Raw genomic sequence first — 21,702 nt, 5'->3', positions numbered from 1 at the left:
CAGGTACCTTCCAGAGACCAACTGGTGATATGATGGGGATCTCACAGGCATCAGCATCCAGGGTACTGCACCAGTTCCTGGATGCCATGTCGGCACATGTTGGAGATCATGTATATTTCCCCAATTCCCATGAGGCATTGGCCAGCAATATGCGACTCTTCCAGCAAATAGTGGAATACCCTGAGGTAGTGGGTGCAATAGACTACACTCATATACGCATCAAGGCACCAGCTGGTGAGCGGGGTAGGGCCTACATTAACCGCAAGGGCTTCCCCTCCATCAACTGCCAGGTCGTGTGTGATGCCCAGGACATAATAACGAATGTGCGTGCTGGCTGCCCTGGAAGCTACCATGATTCCCATATCTGGCATCTGACGCAGATGTACCAGACATTTGCCAATGGGGACATCCCACATGGTCACTTAGTGGGGGATGCTGGATATGCACTGGAGCCGTGGCTGATGACACCCATCAGAAATGCACACACACCTGAACAAGAACGCCATAATGAGGCACACGCACAAACACGAAATGTAATAGAGCATGTGTTTGGGCTGTTCAAGTCACGGTTCCGGTGCCTGGACACATCTGGTGGAGCCTTGCAGTACTCACCAACTACATGTACCCAAATTGTCATGGTATGTGCTATGCTACATAATATGATTCTGCAAAAACAGCTGCAGCAGGACCAGCATAGGGGCGGGACAAACAGCCCCCACCATTGCCAAGGCCATCACAGGCAGAGCGTGACTCGGAGGAGGAACAACCTGAGCCTGCCCCAGTAGGCAGAAGGAGGCATACCCAGTATGCCCTGGCCTTGGCAAAGAGGCAACGCATAGCGCATACACTGGCTCAGTAGGAACCCTGGGAATGATACCCCTCTCTGACTCACTCATATAGTAAAAGGGACGCCTAACATGACACAACCTACTTTCAAACATGTACAGGCAGTGTAGTATGTGCATCCGACATAGGCAGCCCTGCATCACCACCTGAGGCATGATTGCCATGTGTTAAGCAATGTAACACCATCTAGTATATGCAAACATGATGACCCTGCCTAACATCTCACCCTCACTAAGCATGATGCCACACTATGAAGACAACAAGATCAAGTACAATAATTGGCTGAAGTATTGCTGTTAGTCAAATGGGAACAAATGGCTGACAGCCTGGGATGACATGCCGAGCAAGACATGATGCTCCACCTGCTAGGGATGGCACGCACCCAGCACACCTGGCTGTGTGGATACTGGCAAAGACTGTTGTCACCCCCACTGTGCCTTGAATAGGTAAGGCTGGAAACACAAACCCACCACCATAGGTAGCACAAGGGATAACAACCTGGACGTAATGCTACCCAATGCGAGAAATCTAAACTGCAAGATGCATGCAGACCAAACCCACCTCAGCACGGAGAATGGTAATATCTGTTCTGTAACAGAAACCTGGGTCAAGGCTCAGAAGAGCAACCTAATACTACCAGGTTATGCCTTATACCATGCTTTACAGCCCCAAAACATGGAACAAACTACAATAGGAGTGTGGCTATCAATAATTGTCAAGGATAACCACACCCCCAGGTTGGTACCACAGCAAGAAGCAGCATGGACTATCCACGGGCAAGTAACAGTGGCTCAGACTGCGTCCCAGTTTGCAGCCTGCTACAGACCACCCTCCCAAACCCAGGAACCCCAGTCAGCCTTCCTGAAGACACTGCAGAGTATGAATGTCTCACCAAATACCAAACAAGGCACACACAAATTATGACATAGGTGGTAATCCATTATGTACGGAAGAAGTAATCAGGGACCTAGGGACACAAGTGGACAGTAACCCATCATGTGACACTCACATTGCCATGGTGGCCAGGAAGACCTGCTATATTGCCCACCTTAACATGAAAGGATGCACATGTAGATCAAGAGAGGTCACTGTGCCCCCATACTCTTCTCTTATCAGGCCCATACTTGAGAACAATGCCCCATTTTGGATGTACCTTACCTGACACCTGCAGCAGTTAGAAAGATCCCAAACGTACCTCACCAAGAGGATAAAGGGTCCAAACATTTGTCATCTGCTGCCTGGCTGAAGAAACCCCAGCCCAATTCACATGCATACTGCCCAGTCAGAGGCGATGTATGCCTGATGTACAAGGCCATGTCCAATCCAGAATGAATGGACATGCTCCACTGCAGAAACTCCAAATCCAGCAGAGACACCACAGTGAGATATCTGAACCTCAGGATGTGCTGGAGGGACAGATTCATAACCCAGAGGCTCCTTACACTCTGGAACAGAATCCCAGTCCATGATAGGCTGAGCTCCACACTCATACTCTACAAGAGAAATCTGGTCAAGTGCATGGGAGATAGTAGGTGTACATTGGGGGCCATCACTGTGTCATATCTAGTAAAGTAAACCCTAAATGGGCATAATATGCACATTGCAAGGGGTGTCGAAAGCCACACACAGTCTGTCTAGGTTCAAACATGGCCAGGGCAGATAGCCTAGTATGAACCTATGAACCTATGATGATACAAATTGTGCAGGACACAAAGGATAATCACACAGCTGTCCTAACTGATGGTAGGAACCATGGTGATAATCCACAGATATGCTCTGCATTACTCAAATATCACAAACAATACACCAAACCCACACACATTGCCAACATCCAACCTAATAGATTCTTTGCAAACTTCCCACCAGCACCAAACTGCCAAATATCTATCCCAGCAGAGTGCTGGCCCCCTGACATTGCAGATGCTGAGGTAACAGCCAGCATCCACAAAGCAAACCACACAGCATCAATGGTACCAGATGGTGTCCTGTGTTGTGTCCAACAAGAACTGTAAGAAGAATGGAACTCCAAATAGCACTACTGCTCACTCTCAGTCTTACCACAGGATATGTACCCAAAGAGCAGTGTACAGCAACAGTGGTCCCTCACCACAAAGGTGGTGCCTGAATGGATACTGCAAACTATCACCCCTCAACCCTGACTATCTTGGTCGGCAAAGTAATGGAGAGGATGATCATGGACCCCAGGAATAACGAGATTGGGTACCTACAGACATTGGACCCTACCCAGTGTGGCTTTCATAGGGCAGATCCTGCCCCTTAAACATGTCTGACTCGTGTGAAACACGCACCAAGGCCATTGATGAGGGGAATGTGTTTCACACAGCCTATCTGGACCTTGCTAAACCCTTCCATACAATACCCCAGTTGTTCAGTACAGATAAGCTCACCAGCCTAACTATAAACCCCTATCCAAGTAGATGGTTTGCAAACCAGCTCAAGGACAGAACTGACCTAGTCAGAAATGTTGCAGCCATGTCAGACTACAAACCAGGTACAACTGGCATCCCACAAGGCACGGTCCTGGGACCTCTCTTGTATGGTATATATGTCATATAGGTACAGGCCAACATGGAAGGACTGTGTCTGAACAGGTTCGCAGATGACTACAAACTGCCCACCATATCGGACCCTCCAGCTGACACAAGCATCCTACAAAAGGCACACATAGAAACAGACAAGTGGTGCCACAGCCATGTCAACAAGCAAAATGCAGAATAGTGTACAGTCATCCCCTGTGGAAACACAGTACGTGGCCACAAATTACCACATAGGTGTTAACCCATTAAGTACATCAGGAGCAATAAGAGACCTGGGGACACAAGGTGATAGATATCCTGCATGTGACAACCATGTGCCTGTAGTGGTTACAGAAACATACCATATAACCACCTAATCATGAAGGTAAGCACAGCTAGATCAGGGGAGGTCATTGTGCCTCTCCAGTCATCCATCAGCAGCCTCACAATTGCGTACAATGGCCCTTGTGGGATGTACCTTAGCAGACACCTGCATCAACTGGAAAGAACCCAAAAATACCCCACCAGGAGGATCTCAAAGCTATAACAGATGCCATGTGTTGCCTGATTAAACAAACTGCAGCTCCACACAGTGCCATACCACCTGGCTAGAGGTGATCTGTGCCTGATGTATAAAGCCATGACCAAGCTGGAATCAATGGACATGTGGCACCATGTAAAATCTGAATGCTGGTGACCTATGCACATGACAGGCCTGAACCCCAGCACTGACATAAACAGGACATGCTGTACTGATTGGTCCATAACCCAGAAGCTCACTCCACTCATGACTAAACTCCCAGTACAGGTTATCCAGGGAGTCCCTCATTGACTGTCATCCAGAGGAATCATGATGACTGGATGGGAGATGGTAGGTTTACCCTGGATATCACCTGTATGTCACGGGTAGACAGAGGCACAGCACACTAACCTTGAAATATGTCATGGCAAACACCAGTAAATATGTGTGTTGAAGGACAAACACTCTCTGACTAGCATTACAGATGACCTAGGGCACATGGCCATTGTTTGTCACTGTCCACACAAGTTGTGGAATACATTAACAATGTCGGACAATCCTGTTCTATGTTGTCCATATCTGAACAAAAAGCAACATGGTCATATCTGCACAACTGGCCCTCAACCAGTCTGGTGTGCTCACTATAAATATTACAAGCAGTGATAGGACTGAAACCGATGATACTGTCCACCACAGTGAAAGCACTGAACCAGTACACTATACGACAATACACTGTTTGGTCAGTATGAAAGGATGTTGACAACTGTATGCAAACTATCCCATGGCAATCCTGCAGGCACAGCATAATGCCTGTTAGGTTCAGACACAAAGCAGTTGGGCAGTAAGAACACAACCTGACGTCCAACACTCAACTGTACATGTGAAATATAGATTAAGGCCACACACAAACACAAATGTGGTGGACCACAGATCTCAACATATGGAAAGTTCACACTGGTCATGCTCGCACACTTAGATAAATGAGACGTGTCAGTCAAGAAGCCATATAAACTGTGAACTGGGCATGCTCACACACTTAGGCCATGTCACAGTTCAGCAGCTGCACACACATATCTGGCATTTGTATGTGTTAATACAGGAACCTCCCACAATACAGAAATCTGCCCAGTGCACACAGTGAAATTACAACAGAGACATAAGTAAAGTAGTGGATCCCACTCATATGCAAACATCTGCCACAGTACACAAGTTGTTCATAGAGATAGGGAAAGCTATGGCAATAAAGACCCACAAACAGTTTATGAGCAACAGATACTTGCATCTGACAGGCAAACATATGGCCGTAGAGTTCAATACTAAGCTGTTGTCCCTAGGGAATACAGAAGGCTATCCACAGTGTATTTGGCGTCTGCCTCCGCAGTACAGTAGGCCACTGTGCCTCTGCAAAGTTAATGCATATATATGCTCTCCCCCTTACTGATGGATAGTAACAGATGTACATACCTCTTCATAAATAATGATGCCAGCACACTATACAAATGTCAGGAGCACAAATGATACCCAGTAATTTGAATAGTGCGCTCAGCTACTGCGTCTCCCACAAGTGTCATAACATAGTTAGGTAGGGGTTTGAATCCTGCAAATGCTCAGTGTATGTGTGAGTGGGGGGTAGGGTGTGTGCAATTCTATGTGTAAGAAAAATGTCCCTTTTGGCAACTAGTACAACACACCACATGCTGCATATTACACTGTCTAAACACTGATGATGTCAGCACCCTATAAGTACAGCAGGAGAAAGCAAGCTTCCCAGTAATGCAAATAGTATGCTCTGCTACTGTGTCTCTCACAAGTGTCATAACATAATTAGGTAGGGGTTTGAATCCTGCAAATGCTCAGTGTGAATGTGGGGGCGAGAGTAGGGTGTGTGCAATTATATGTATAAGAGAAATGTCCATTTTGGCAACTAGTACAACACACCACATGCTGCATATTCCACTGTCTAAACACTGATGATGTCAGCACCCTATAAGTACAGCAGGAGAAAGCAAGCCTCCCAGTAATGCAAATAGCGTGCTCTGCTACTGCGTTTCTCACAAGTGTCATAACACAGTTAGATAGGGGTTTGAATCCTACAAACGCCATGTGTGTTTTTGTCACACAGTTTGTCCATGTGTGTGGGGTGTTGTTCCCAATATTGCACGACATAGATTATATCAGTAATGTCAATGCACACATGATGTATGTGTGTGCCACATACACATATGCACCTGTGACCTTCAATAGTTCCCATGTCTGAAGCCTGCCTCATGTGAATACATGGAATTTGCATTAGACAACTTTATGACTGTGGTTTTCTGTGCAGGGGCTGCATGTGGTATGTGAATATACAGTGTGAGTTGAATATGGTGTCATCCTACCAGCGAGGGATACACGTCTGGTCTGGAGCATATAGTCCACATGTTGTTGATGAACAGGTGCAGCATGTTTTCAGCTCTTGTGGGAGTGGTAACAAGTTGTTTCATAGCAATTCATTGAATAAATGCTAGGAACTTTTCAGCTAGGATCTTGGAGCTAGAGTAATGCTCACACTCTATGTTTGGGTAGTTGCAGTCCACCCATATAATGGTGTTTGTAGAGACCATCATATTCCCAGTGTTGTCAGGAAGGCCAAGTGGGTTTTCTGGGTATGGGAGGGTGGTGTGTGCCAGGCTATGAACCTGAAGGTAGTCTAACCCACTGTTAGTTGCACATGGATAGGCTCTGATGCTTTGTGCTGTGCCACCAACCTGGAGGTGTGTGTATCTGTGGTGCCTTTGGATACTTCCCCCCTGTTCTGGTTTGGTGCATGTTTAGGGGATGACAAGCATGGTATGAGGTATAACCTGGCAGTGATGGGGTGCACCTGGGAGCCTTGAACCAGGATTCTGTCACTGCACAGATATTGCTGTTCTCCATGCTAAGGACAGTTTCCAGTGCATGCATCTTGAGGTTTACACTGCTGGCGTTGAGTAGCATTACTATTAGTGTCCTATCCCGTGTGATACCTGTGGAGGTGGCTATGTAATTTGAGCCTTGCATAAAAAGGCACTATGTGTGTAGCAAGAGCCTTTGCCAATATGCAACAGCCCATGGGTGACAGGTGCAAGCTGTCCCTAGCAAAGCATCGTGGCTTGTCTAGCATGTAATCCCACACTGACAGGCATTGGATCCCCTTTGAATGACACTGAAACATAAGCCAATTGTAGAAATTGATCATCCTGTCTACATATTGTGGCAGCATTCTTGGTGAGGGTAAGACGCTACTCAAGGTCAGGGTCATACCAGCCTGTGCCACATGCCCAGAGAGCCCCTCTATGTCCCCTATCATGTAGTCCAGGGAGGTACATCACAGGTCATTCACACTGGCATGGACAATGACTGAGTCATATTTGTACATGCCTTGGAGTGACCTGTATGCTTGTGTTATGTGATGGATCATAGTGCCCGACAGGCATCTCACCATGACCTTCTCCTTGTTCAGCCTGGTGAGTGGGACCTCAGTGTACATGATGATAGAGGTACCTATTACAACTGTAGCAGGTGTGTTGTTTAGCCTTACGGGCTGTGACTGTTCAGCACACAGGCTTTGTGAGCTATGTGTTGCACGTGCTCTGTTCTGGCATAACGTTTGCTTGTGTGTCTGCTTCGGAGGTGTCTGCTGCTCAGGCAGGATGCTATTCTGAGACTCCAAGAATGTTCCTGTGTGTTTATGTGTTTGGATTGCTGTCGTGGTAGGTCTATGTGAGACTGGTATTGTATTCACTGTAGTATCCCACTCCACCTGACAGGTTATGCCAGTACTGAGTTAAGAGAGCTTAGCCCCCAGTTTGGCTATGTGGTTGCATCTTTCACATGTGTTGTAAGTTTATGGGAAGGGGAGAGGGTTGTCTGTATACATGAGGCAGCTGTAACATTGCCACATGACTCACAGATTCACCAACTGGACCAGAGAGGAGATTGACAAGTGACCTTTGCACATGCTACCATAGTATTGTGAATTCCATAATAATTAACAACACATAGGGCCAATGGGGAACAAGGTACTCAAGGTGAGTATGTGAGGGTGTAGTGCTTCTGATTTGTTAGTGCTGGCATATATAAATGCTTTCGTGAGCAAATGCCAGGTAAGTCATATGCAATGTGTTACAGGCAACTTACATGCAAACAGGACAAACAGTGACATTCTGTCAAGTGAGACATGGACATCAGTACAGTAAGCAATACAGATGTCACTAGGGATCCACAGAGGCGCTGTAAATCTGCATTGCAGGTGGAATCAGTGTTTCAGGGAAATAACAAGCAAACATGCATACAAACAAAGCTACAGTCAGCAGGCCTGGATCTAGTCTATGCTACAACAAACAAGGTGTACCACTTCCAGTAGGTAACAGTGCAAATATGCAGGCACTATAAGCCTGTACCCAGAAATTCACAGGTCAGACGGGCAGGGTCCAGCCTCACCTCTCACAAGTGTACAGACTATGTACCTTCGTAATGTAGAATAACCGGCCTGAAACCCAAGTGCTCATACCTGAACTAATACACATTTCGAATAACAGACACTGAGCCCTCACTCAGCAGTTCCAAACTTAGTAGGATGTATGCTACCTGTCCTGGCACCACAGTATCCTTGACATTTATGGAGACTCTCCCTCCTGTCATAGTCAGTTCTGTGTTTTGGGGCTGTCAAGCATGGTATGAGGTGTGACCTTGTAGTGCTAGGGTGCTCTTGTGAGTCTTGAACCTGTTGTGTATTACTGCACAAATATCAACATCCTCAAACATCCTTATTGCAGAGTCGAGTGTGGACAGCATGCAACTTGCAGTTTACATGTCCATCATTGAGTATCAATAGTTACATTTTCTTATCCCCTGTGCTACCTATGTAGGTGGCCTTCTGTTGACAGCCTTACCACCAGTATGCAAAGATGTGCAGACATTACACTATGGTAATTACTATGGGTGTACAAAACAATACAATGACAATCATACTGTTACTGCATCAGGCATGCTGGGATATACCCACAATGATATCATTACACTGTACTGTTGACAACATGATACTATTACTACACTTCTATGTAGTCACCCTGTGCATCAGCACCATGTTAACCTGTTCCTGCACCGATGTTACAGATTGCAGGAGGTGGCACAGTTTCATCATATGCACAGGGTGTGTACTTGGTATGCCTGAGCCTGCCACTGATACAACCAATTGACATGTATGTGTGTGTGTGTTGGTGAGGGACAGCAGTACAAGATGGGGCAATGTTGATGCAGTGTGTGCGTGTATGCGGTAGCCCTAGGTGTTATCAATTCGCATGTGTGTATGCATGCACACAGTTCTACCTCATGGCTGCCATATACAGGTGTTTGTGGACAGCCACAGACTGTACCTGCCAGGTCATACAGATCACTGTCTCTGGCCACGGACACGGTACCTGTGCCTAGCAGTGGTGCTACGGACCATATCAGGTACTAAGCCAGACTGGGTACTGTCATCAGAAGCAGGTGGTTGGTGACTGGAGACAGGTCCCTGTTGGGACTGTCCAGAGCCACATGCACGTGGTCTCCTGGGGCAGTCTGATGACAGCACAGACCCAGCATTGCTGGGGCTGCTGCTGGCACTATGGGAGCGGCCGCGGGCCTGTTGTCATCCACAACGACTGCCAGCTGCTGCTGTTGCTTGTATATGCCCACGTCAACACCTCAACCGTCCACCATTGCCCTGGCTCATGGACATGTAGTTGTGGAACAGATCTAATGTGTCCACCCAACGTCTGTCAATGACCTCAGTGAAATTACGGATGGCAGCCGCAACATCACGCATTCTGTCATTCATAGCTGTGCGACATGCTCTCAGCTCCATCAGACCCTGTCTGGTGTACCGTTCCATACGTGACTGTGCCTGCATTACAGCCCAAAACATAGCTGAGGTTGAAAGACCTCTGTGGGCACGTCTGGCAGGGGCAGTACACCCACGTATGCTCCCACGAGAACCCCTGGACATCTGCCTGTGTGGTACCATGTCAGGACCCTGGCCATGGCTGCTGTGTGGGGATGCATGTGCCACTGATACCACATTACCCTGGTCAATGCCCACTGTATCCTGTCCATCACCTAGGGACATTGGTGACAAAGGATGTATTGGCAGGATGACTGTGTGCATTGATGGGGTCGACAGCTGTGTACTGTCAATTGGCTGACCAACGACGGACCCTGGCACACCTCCCTGTGCCATTACATAGGTATCATCATTATCACTATCCACGGCAGCTGATTCAGGTTCCCTGCTGCACAACACCAGAGCAGCACCAGAACCTGTGGGAGTAAGACAGGAAACACAGTTTACAATGTGTACACAATGTTACCACTGATACACACATGCACACATGCGCACATGCACACATGCACACTGCGCACATGCACACATGCACACATGCACACATGCACACATGCACACAGGTGCACATGCACACATGCACACATGCACACATGCACACATGCACACATGCACACTCCTCAGTATATGAGATATCAACACACAGACACAAACACACTTGCAATCAAACACATAGCACTACTGTTTGAGCCTATTATTACTATTAGTATCAAGAGTATTGAAGGTATTGTTATTACACACTCACCAGCATGGATAGGCTGCCTTGCTGTTACACCAGAGGGACCTGCAGAAATGAGACATTTATTGTCAGTGGGCACAACTCTGCCATTGATACTATGAGTATGATACAGTTCAGTAGTACAACAGTTGGCTTCCACAGGTCTACTGCTGATATTGAGAATATCACTCTTGCAAAATAATTACCAAGATAACAGCTACAAACCGAGGACACACCTCACACATGCATAAACTACCAGTGTACAGAACAGTCAACTATACATATGGCATGTTACCTGCACGCTCCGAGTCCTGCTGCTGGGTGGCTCCAGCCTCCATCATTATGCATGTATGCTGCTGCTGTTGTTGCTGTTAGGCTGGAGCCACAACACTTAGGAGTAGTCCCTCCAGTCTGGTGAGGGGGGGATGTATAACCACCCCACCACCTGTGGCAAGCTGTTGCCTGTGGATATCCGTCACACGCTGACGGACATTTCTAATTAAATCACTGCAGTGATGGCGTACCTGCTCATATGTCCGGTTATGCGTGCCTATGTCATTTACCTGATGGACCAGGTCTTGCCACAGTGCAGCGCTCTCCTGCTGGTTCTGGCTGGTGCGGGAAAAGAGTATTGCAAAATCCCGCACCAGGCTCTGGTGTATCTCCTCATCCCCCGCAGCGGAGTAGGTAGGGTTTCGCTGGTGAACTATAGCCCTGAAAAGGAAAAGAAAAATATGTCAGCAATATATGTCAGCAAAATATGGCACACATAATACACATAATACTCGACTGTAGTGATATAACTTAACTCCCATATATAGCATCTGTCTGTCTTTTGGGGGATACACATGTAAATGACCAGATATCAGTGCTCAGCTGACAATTGTGCAACAGTACCTGGCACACTCCAAACGACAGACTAGTATACTCCAGCAGTCAGCACACTGATTCAGGTCCAATGCACAACCTCAAACTGGGGGTTTGTATCAAGGTACTGTATGGGGAACATTATCAACCCATGCACTGCATGCAATGCACGTTACATATTTTACTGGTAATGCACACTACTCTTACTTGCCATAACCCTACCTACACTGCAGTCACATATAGGGTAACACAGCACAACATATGGCAATGTAGTATGTTTGGATCGCAATACCTCACACATCTGTCTCTGGCCTCACACCAAGGACACACACTACCATGACAGACAGACAGTCATGGTGAGCAATCACACCATTACATAACATGCACCCAGTCACTGGCACACTCATTCCACCTCACATAGTTGGTTTGCAATGGGTTCGTGCGTGTGCATTGTGTCTTAGGTAGGTAGTATGCTATTGGCCCTGGGCCTACAGCAGCATACTGTTATGCTACCCTGCCCCTTGTGACACATGTGATGTGATCATTCCTGCTCCTGTCAAACAGTTACACAGGGTGACTCATATGGCATATTACCTATCTGCATAACATTCAGCAGGGGTATGTCTGACATCTACTCATGGGGAGCCTTGCTTCTTAATGCTGTGTGGTTTACTCCAGGGTATGTCTTATCTGTGGGTAGGAACCTGTACCTCCACCATGTGCTCTTTACTGCGGTGACAAGGATGACAGACATAGGTCATTTAGGTTGTGGATGTTGTGAGGTGTTACCATGGTTGTTGGATAACTGTCATGGGTGTGACTTAACTATGTATATCCAGCAGTGGTACCCTCTATGTAGGTAGTATGGGTGCGCTCTGTGGTCTTGTCAGTCACTCTGCATAGGTAATGTGTTTGAGTGCATTGTCACAGTTTCTTACGTATGACTGTGTCCTTCTCCATATCTGTAGCTCACATGGGAGGTGCATACCATGTAGAACATTGTGGGGTGTAGAGGGGTACAGTGACCTACATGTCCATAGCTGACACACCATGTCTGCTGACACATACCATGTACAGGTATTACAGGACTAGTGTGCCACTGTGAATATCAATGGGGAGCCTATTGTACACTTGTTGCCCCTGTTCCCCCTGACACATGCAGTGGTGGGCAGGCAAGCACATATGTGGTGGTTACTGGTGTAAGTGTTTTGGAATGGGGTATGGTACTCCAGTATCCACACTGGTGTTCACTCCATGCCTTTGTCACCGGGCACCTGTTGCAATACATCTGCACGCATGTGCCTCACTCAGCTCAGTATATATATATATATATATATATATATATATATATATATATATATATATATATATATATATATATATATATATATATATATATATATATATATATATATATATATATATATATATATATATATATATATATGGAGAGAGAGGGGGAGAGAGAGAGAGAGAGAGACAGAGAGAGAGAGAGAGGGGGTGGGACAGAGAGAGAGAGAGAGTCATATACAGGCATATCTGTAGACAGTCAGATCTGTCTGTATATGTATATGTATCTACATATATCTATATATGTATGTGTGTATTACATATATATGTATGTACATATTCTATGTATCTATATATGTCTATGTATTTCTACATCCCTCTCTATGTATACATATATGCATATATATATATATATATATATATATATATATATATATATATATATATCGATATACATATCGATATATATATACATATGATAGATATATATATAAACCTTTTTATTTACACATATGTATACACACACTAACGTACTGATAAACATCCATTACTGTACAACCTACATTGTACATTGCACTACAACCTACATTGATATGTGAACATAGTTACCTTCATATACATATGTATGTACAGCCTTCAGTGACAGTTGCAGTATGTCCCCTGCCCTATGCACATCTTCATATACATAGATACAGACCAATAACACATATGGAGGGTTCACAGTATGTAGACTATTATATTATTACTTTACATTACCTGTGTTTGTTACAGCTGTTTGCGTTGGCTTTGTGATGGTTGGCCTGCTGCTGCTTCACTTGCCAGCTTCAGATTGGCTTGGCAGTGTCAGGTTGTGATGACAACTTGTTTGTTTTGTTGTTTTAAATTTTCTTTCTTTGCTCTGTCTCTCTCTCTGTCTCTACCTCCAGAGGGTGCAATGAAAGCAGTGTTTATTCTGCTCTGAGTATGTGTGTGGCTTGCAAGGTGCTACTGTGACATTATTACCTACTAGCTACCAACTAGCATGGCTGTTTCTCTTCACACACTAATATTTTACAAATCCACTAGATTTGACAGTAAATATACATGACATGCTTTGTGTACTAGACTTCCTATATTCCCTTTACATTCATTCCTACTATTTCATGATATATTTCTTTCAGCAGAATGTTCTTGTATAGCAGTCATTGCTTAGTGGTAAGTCATGCAGACTACTGTTTCCAAGGTCCTGGGTTCGGGACTGACAGTGGGATTTTATTTTGCTTCTGAGCAGACTACAGGCCTTGTCATTCAGAGTGACTAAGGCACTTTTAAGCAGTTGTAAGCGGGGTAGTGCTGGTTTGCGCGGAGCTCACGCATGCGCACTGGCATTTAGCTTCGCGCACACATGCGTAGCTAAGTGCACACAAGCGCATACCTGCTTACAACTGCTTAAAAGTGCTTAATCTTGCGCACACCCGTGCTAATTTCTTTGAAAGAAATGAAAATGGGGAGACAGGAAAGTGGTGAAAAAGGGGTCACAAAGAGGGTAGGATAGTAAGGAAACAAGCTCAGGATTTGCAGTAAGGGTGTAGGAAAGGCCCATAGCTGCACATTTCTTTATCAGCAACAGCTGTGCATGCATGTGTAATTTGGTGTGAAATTTGAAACCTTCCACCCCTGAGAGAGGGGTGAGGACAACAATATTTGTTGTACAGCCAATTGTAATTGCCAGTTCAGATGTCCAGTAGACATGTCTGTGAAATGGGCAGCTATGTATGGGGCGTAATTTTTTTGCGGGAACAGAGTGCTGTTTTTTTTTTTTTTTCAAGTGAGAGTGGAATGTCAGGTACGGGAAGTAGGTATAGTTGGGGAGGTAGGTAGGGGAGGTTAACAGACAAGACAAACAAGATGCATACAGGGGTGGTATATGACACATGTGGGGGGGAAACACAATTGACGGGGACGGATGTTTGGAAATCTCGAGCCCATGAGTCCACAGATGGCAACAGTGGAACTGAGATCCCCACCCATGGGCAGTTGCCACTGTGCCTTCACTGCCCAGGATGGGGCTGTGCTGGGGGCTGTGTAGGACGGTCAGCAGGCACGCCCATGAGTTGTGCTACCTGTGCTTCAAGCTGGCGTAGGGGCTCAAGCACAGAATGCCTGATCTCCCCACGCACCACAGTCCCGACACTATGGAGGGTGAGTGGACGGTCTCCTCCGGCCACGCTTGCAGAGGGGGGACGAGCCCCATCCCCTGCAGCGCTTCCACCCGAAGGTGGCACAGGGCCACTGGATGAGGGTCCGGCCTGGGCACTAGTGCCAGGTGCACTCGCCAGCTGAGGTGGGAGAGGTGGGTCCGCTGGAACCCGCCTTCCCTGTCGTCCTATGTTTTGCAATATTTTATGACAGTTTGGGTTAGTAACAAACAATACCATTCACAATTAGTTGTAACAGCATGCATTAGTATTCCCATTAACCAAACACCCATAAATTCAAGACATTGAACAGCAAGCATAACACATGCATAATTTGAACAACAGTACACAATCCAACAGCATGCAGGGTTGATTGATGGCAACAGGCCATCAGGTTTGGATGTATGAACAGGGCACATGCATCAACGTACATGCAAATATGTATGAACCAACAGGACAAATGTCCAGGGGAATTAATTGTGAATACACATACCCATTTCATGTGGAATGGATTATTTGTGGTTATAGGGTAGGGTGAAGAAATATTTCATTAACAACTTCAAATACCTATACATATGCTGTACATTTCTACTAGCTGCAGATATATACACCCTACAGGTCTGACTACAGTTTCCTATGTGTAAACTTAGGCATGTTGGTGATGGGAATGTTACTGCTACATTAATATACATTGCATTTTTATTCATACACGTTCATATCTGGCTCTGTTCAGCTACAGCATCCTGCTACATTTGATTTATATGGCTCTAGACAACTGTGGATGTTTGGTATTTCATACAACCATACTATCTGCATATTGCAAAGGTACAGCAACATATCCAAATTGTGGGACAGACATTCCAGCTTCAGTACTTTATTGCACACATTTCACTCTTTGGTTGTGCCTGTCACATTCATTTCATTCTGTACTGACTGCAGTATACTTTATTCAGTAGTTATTACAACTTTCTTGGTGGATTCATACCTCTTTCTCACACTCTCACTTGTTTTATTTTTACAATTCAGGATGGTACTTAATTCTAGGCTTTATTGACATGTTTTACTTGGTTACAACAATCCTTTCCAACAGTCTCACTTCTGTCATGTTTCAGATTTTAAACAGGGATATATTTCACACATGTGTTGTACTCAGCTTGTGTAGCTGTAATTTACAGCCTGCTGCAGGTTATGTACTATTACATTACAGGTGGAACATCTTTATTTCAGACTTGTTTCATTTTTATTTTTGGATTATAGGCTGCATCACACTTATGTAATCACACAGTACTAGCAGAATCTCTCTTACACTGTTACTTGAACTTTTTATTAATAAGTGACTACACTGCACTCTTTTGCAAGCTGTCATACTTATATTTTTTAACAGTTACAGGGAGAGAATTACTAACCTGCCTGGTGGCGCAACCGCACAAGCCTATTGGCATAGGCTCGATGATTTGCAGAACGGACACCTGCAGCTGTAATATAAATTAAGTAATATTGGAATACACATCTCCATAATATCAGCTAGGTTAATTTCTTACATAAATAATTACATGTAACTTACTCAGTAGTGGGGCGTTGGGCATTTGCCGGACCTCCTGGATCCAACGGTTCAGTTGGTCCTGCTTCCGTCTCTTCAGGTCCACATGGTGGTGACGGACCTGTTCACCAGTCCTTGGTATTCCTGTGGCACTGGTGAGATCATGTGCCAACCGGTCCCATGCCTCAGCCTTGTATGCTCCCCACAGGACCTGGCTCTGCATGAGTTGGGCCTCATGATCGTGAATGAGGAGCCAAACCATATATTTGGACTCCTCAATGCCCCACCTCTGTGCTCGGAAGCAACTACCCTCTCCTACACCTGCCATCCTGACTGCAAATGGGTTCCACAATCAGTTATGCTGTGTATTCCCGCCTATGGGGCTTATATATGCCATTTTTCCCGCACATATCTGTGATTGGCCATTTTGGAAATGTATCAGCTTCACAAAACCTGCTTTGTCATGCTTCTCTTTCCATTCATTCCTATATATATGCTAATACTGCATTTCTAAGAGCTACTGTCATGGCTTAGTGGTTCAGTACTTTGACTATGGTGCATGGTATCCTGAGTTCGAGCCTGGCCATTGCTTTTTTATTTTATGACTGTCTACACAGGCTAGGAGGTGTGTCTGTGTAAAGGCAGTTTTGATACAGCTTGCTCAATGTTGACCGCCGGTTAGCTTGTTGGCGCGGTGCGCAGCTCCGCGCAAATGGGTTACGCTGGTTTACACGTCATTTGGCTAACAGCATGCATATTACGCTCAGCTCAGCTACGGGCACACAGTTTCAGCATGTTAAAATGCTGCTCAACCCCGGGCACTCATTTTACACCTGTTAAACCACTGCTCACCTATGGGCAGATATACTCAGCTTGTTAGAGCGTAGCTCAGCTATAGGCACTTCTGACATTTTTTTTTTTATTATCTCACATTTCTTCAAAATACATGGCCCATTTCATTACATTTTACATAAAATATAATTATATATATGTACATATATGTCAGGGAATTGTTTTGTGCTTATTTCACTAGAAATAAAAATTGATGTTGTTGGGGCTCGAACTGTGACTGCCTCCTCTTCAGCCGACGTCTCTACAGCTATGCTTTTGCTTCTTGGCTTACTTTGCATATTTAGATCTTATATGCTTTTCCACTGACTGCTAACTGTGGCTAAGCGACGGGCACGCCCGCGTAAACGAGCGCAATTACTGGCAAACATCTTTAAAACTTATAAAAAAATATATATAACATGTTCATTTTTACATTTTATGTTTATAGTCTGTGGGGGCATGTGTTGTGTTGTGTTTATTGACATTTACGCGGACTCTCTCGTGGGGGTTTACTTTCGGGACTGTTACTCTTCTGGGGGCGTGTCAGTTTGCAGGACTCGCCCTGCGGACACGCCCCCTACTTTCTTACACGGACCGTGTTAGCCTTGGGTGTGAGTCAGCATGCCCTCATGAATATGCATGGCATACTGACGTCACACTGTTTAACTGCGGCCTCCGTGTAAGACTTGTAACTGTTACATGGAGGCTTTGTGAATCCTGCCCAATGACTTTATGTGTATTTCAAACTCATATCAATTAATGTTAAATAGAATGAATATGTTGGACAGCAAATTACAGGCCATTAAAAAACATAAATTACAAAGGGATAAAAATGATTTTCGGATGGGTCATATTTTTTCTTGGCTGAGGACCCATCTGAATAGTAACATCAAAAACTTCCATTCGAAGGAGAAAAGAAACAGAATGGATGAGCTGGGCACTTTTGTAGAATTTGAAAATAATCTGCTCAACCAGGAGGGGCAGGTCCTGACATTGCAGCAATTCAATCAAAATGGCAAGGATGCGACAGAGGCGACTATGCACGCCGTGATTGGCTAAAGAGATCATATCAATCAAACCGAGGCAGCATCGGCTGCGTTAATGACAAAGTTGAGAGAGGACAAACTTCATGTGGATTAATGCCAGCATCAAAAACTAAAAAAAACAAGCTGAGATTTTTTTAAGCTTATCTCAACCAATAGTGCCAAAACTACCGGAGAAGGCAGATGTCAAGAAGCACCCTCAGTTGAGAGGACGCTCCCAACAATGCACAAACTTGGTGACAGGAAAAAGAAAAAAACGACAGCCCGTTACCGAACAGCATGCAGGGTTGCAGATGAATGGTAAGCCATGTACTTCTGTTTTGAATTTTTCTACCTCTCCTTTGACTATTGAAATAGAGAAACTTTTAAACAAGGGCTTGCAATTCATTCTCAGCAACAGTGTTACAATTGTGGAGGCACTAACTGACTTGAAGGTGTTTGTCAGAAATGTGTGTCTGAAAATGATTTTTAAGGACAGTCAGGCTGCTATATCTGATAAATTTAAAAAGAGAAGTACATTTATCCCAAATAATTTTCCAATATTAAATGCATTTAATGCTGTGTGTGAGGATGAACTGAGACAGTTATATAATGATATTTCTATGAATAGGTTGAAAGTAAAAGCTTATAATATAACATATGAAGAGTCGCTGGCATATAGACAACTGGTTAATAATAAAGATATTATCATCAAACAAGCCAATAAGGGTGGAGCGACAGTGATTTTTGATAAAGTAACATACATTGACTTAATGCATCAATTTTTGAATGACAAATATGTGTTTAGAGAAATTACATTTGCCGAAGTTAGAAAAATTCTTAGTGAAGTTAATATGTTTGTATATGAGATGCCGACACAAGGTGACATTACATTGGAGCTCTTTATTTTTCAGTTCCAACTCTGGTAATTCCGGTGATATATGGAATACCTAAGCTGCATAAATCCCTCACCACACCACCAATGAGACCTGTAGTCTCTGGAACGGGATGGTCAATGGAACCCCTTTCCATTTTTGTGCAGGAAAAATTAAGCAAATATTTAACTTCATGTCCCAGTTACACTAAAGACACCAATGATTTTTAAAAAAAAATTGTATTTTTGATATGATAATAATAGGAATTGTAAATATACAATGGTGACTATGGATATAGCGTCACATTTTGCAGTCATACCAAACAAATATGGAGTTAATGCCATTTGTGAGTTTTTATGTCAGAATTCTATGATGAAAGGGAAAGAGATTGAGATCCTATGCAGCATTATAGATGTTGTTTTAGAGAAGAATGTCTTTTTGTTCAATAAGCAATCATATTTACAGATATCAGGCGTAGCCATGGGTACGCCCATGGCTAACACATACGCTAACATTGTATTGAGCCAGTGGGAAAAACAACATGTTTTCAGTGATGTTAATTTATTTAGGAGTAACATACTTTTTTATCAGCGTTTTGTAGATGACTGTTTTTTATTGTGGGAAGGAAATGAACAGCAATTAAATGAGTTTGTGCATTACTTGAATAACACAACAGATTTTTGGAAGTTCACTGTGAACTTTTCTAATAATAAAATGTCTTTTTTAGATGTTGACATATACAAAGATGATAATGATGAATTAGGAACATGTGTGTATAGAAAGAATGTACAGGTTAATAAGTATACGCATGCTAAAAGCATGCATGCTCGACATGTGTTTGGTGGTGTTGTCAAGAGTCAGTTATTAAGAGTTAGTAGATTAAACACTGATCAGCGTAAATGTGAGGAACAAATGGCTACATTATGTGATGAATTTCAAAGTAGAGGGTATAATATGAAACATATGATGGAAATAAGGAATAATATATTGAAAAATAGAAACACGCAAGTTCATATTTTAGTAACTACACATTTACGAATGAGGAAGCCAACAATTCATATTCTGTATTAAGATATGTTACCACACACAACTGTATGACTAAATTTGTTGAGGCAATAATTAGAAAAAACTGTCGGATTCTAATGGCTCAACCTGAACTATGTGCAATACTGGGACATGTACCCAGGTTTGCATATAGGAATATGAATAATTTGAAGAGAAGGCTATGTTACAAAGACTTTGAGGTGAATTTGTTACAGCAAATAACACATAATGTGGGAACAACTCCATGTCATGCATGTAGTTGTTGCTCTGATATTTGTGTTAAAAAGTTTTTTGAACATCCAACAAATAAATCAAGATATGGAATCAAATGTCAAGCAACTTGTAGAACTACGATGGTGGTATATTCAGCTACTTGTACACAATGTTCAGAATTTTATGTGGGGAAATACTCAAGGACTTTAAAAGATCGTATTGTTGAACACAAGTCAGAAATGAGAAGAAATATCTCCTCTAATGCATTAGCCCAACATAAAAAGGAAAAAGGGACACTACATAACTTTAAATTTAAATTATTGGAGGTGATAAATAGAAATTTAAGACTTGGTGACATAAATAATAAATTGGATGTATCTGAATACAAATGGATTATAAGGCTTGATGCTGATAAAATACCAGGGTTAAATAATATGGTGACCATTAAACCAATGCTAGATTTTAAACAAAAACAGTATGATTAATTTTGTTATTGAGCATAAATCATTATAAATACTTATTATATATTGGATGATGTATTGTCTATGTATATTTTTTGTATATGTTTTTAATGAAAATACAGACGTAGTATATATTTTACAAGAAAATTTTTACATAATTGCCCTTTAAGGACAATGTACTAATCAAGTGGATTTTAAGTATTTTTATTGTGCTCTTATAGGGTGGCTGTGTCATGTGGTGGTGACTCATAGTGCGGATATACTTTGCACCTAGTACTTCCACACTACTTCTACATATGTTTGGCTACTAATACCTTCTGTCTGTGTATATGTACCTATATGTATCTCATATAGCTCTATCTATATATATATATATATATATATATATATATATGTATATATATATATATATATATATATATATATATATATATATATATATATATATATATATATATATATATATATATATATATATATATGTATATATATATATAATATATATAAAATATATATATGTATGTATATATATATATATATATATATATATACATATGAACATATATATGTATATATATATATATACAATTGATGTTAAATGATTATTTGTGAGTCATACATCAATATATATATCTACATATCGCTGTCTGTTTACATTTACAGATATATATCTGTCCGTATGTCCATGCATGTTCGGCTCATATTTTGGCCTGTACCTCATTCTCTTGGCAATTGACATGGATGATCGCAGCACTGAAGTCAGTAACTAGTGCCGATACTTTTGTGTTTCAGACTTCATCCCCTTCTACATATGTGTTCTACTACATATAACTGTGTAATTAGCAACATTTTAAGTGTA

The sequence above is a fragment of the Protopterus annectens genome, chromosome 1.part2 (assembly GCF_019279795.1).
Source record: "Protopterus annectens isolate FY-2018-M chromosome 1.part2, PAN1.0, whole genome shotgun sequence".
NCBI lineage: Eukaryota > Metazoa > Chordata > Ceratodontiformes > Protopteridae > Protopterus > Protopterus annectens.
Note: the sequence above shows the minus strand (reverse complement) of the source record.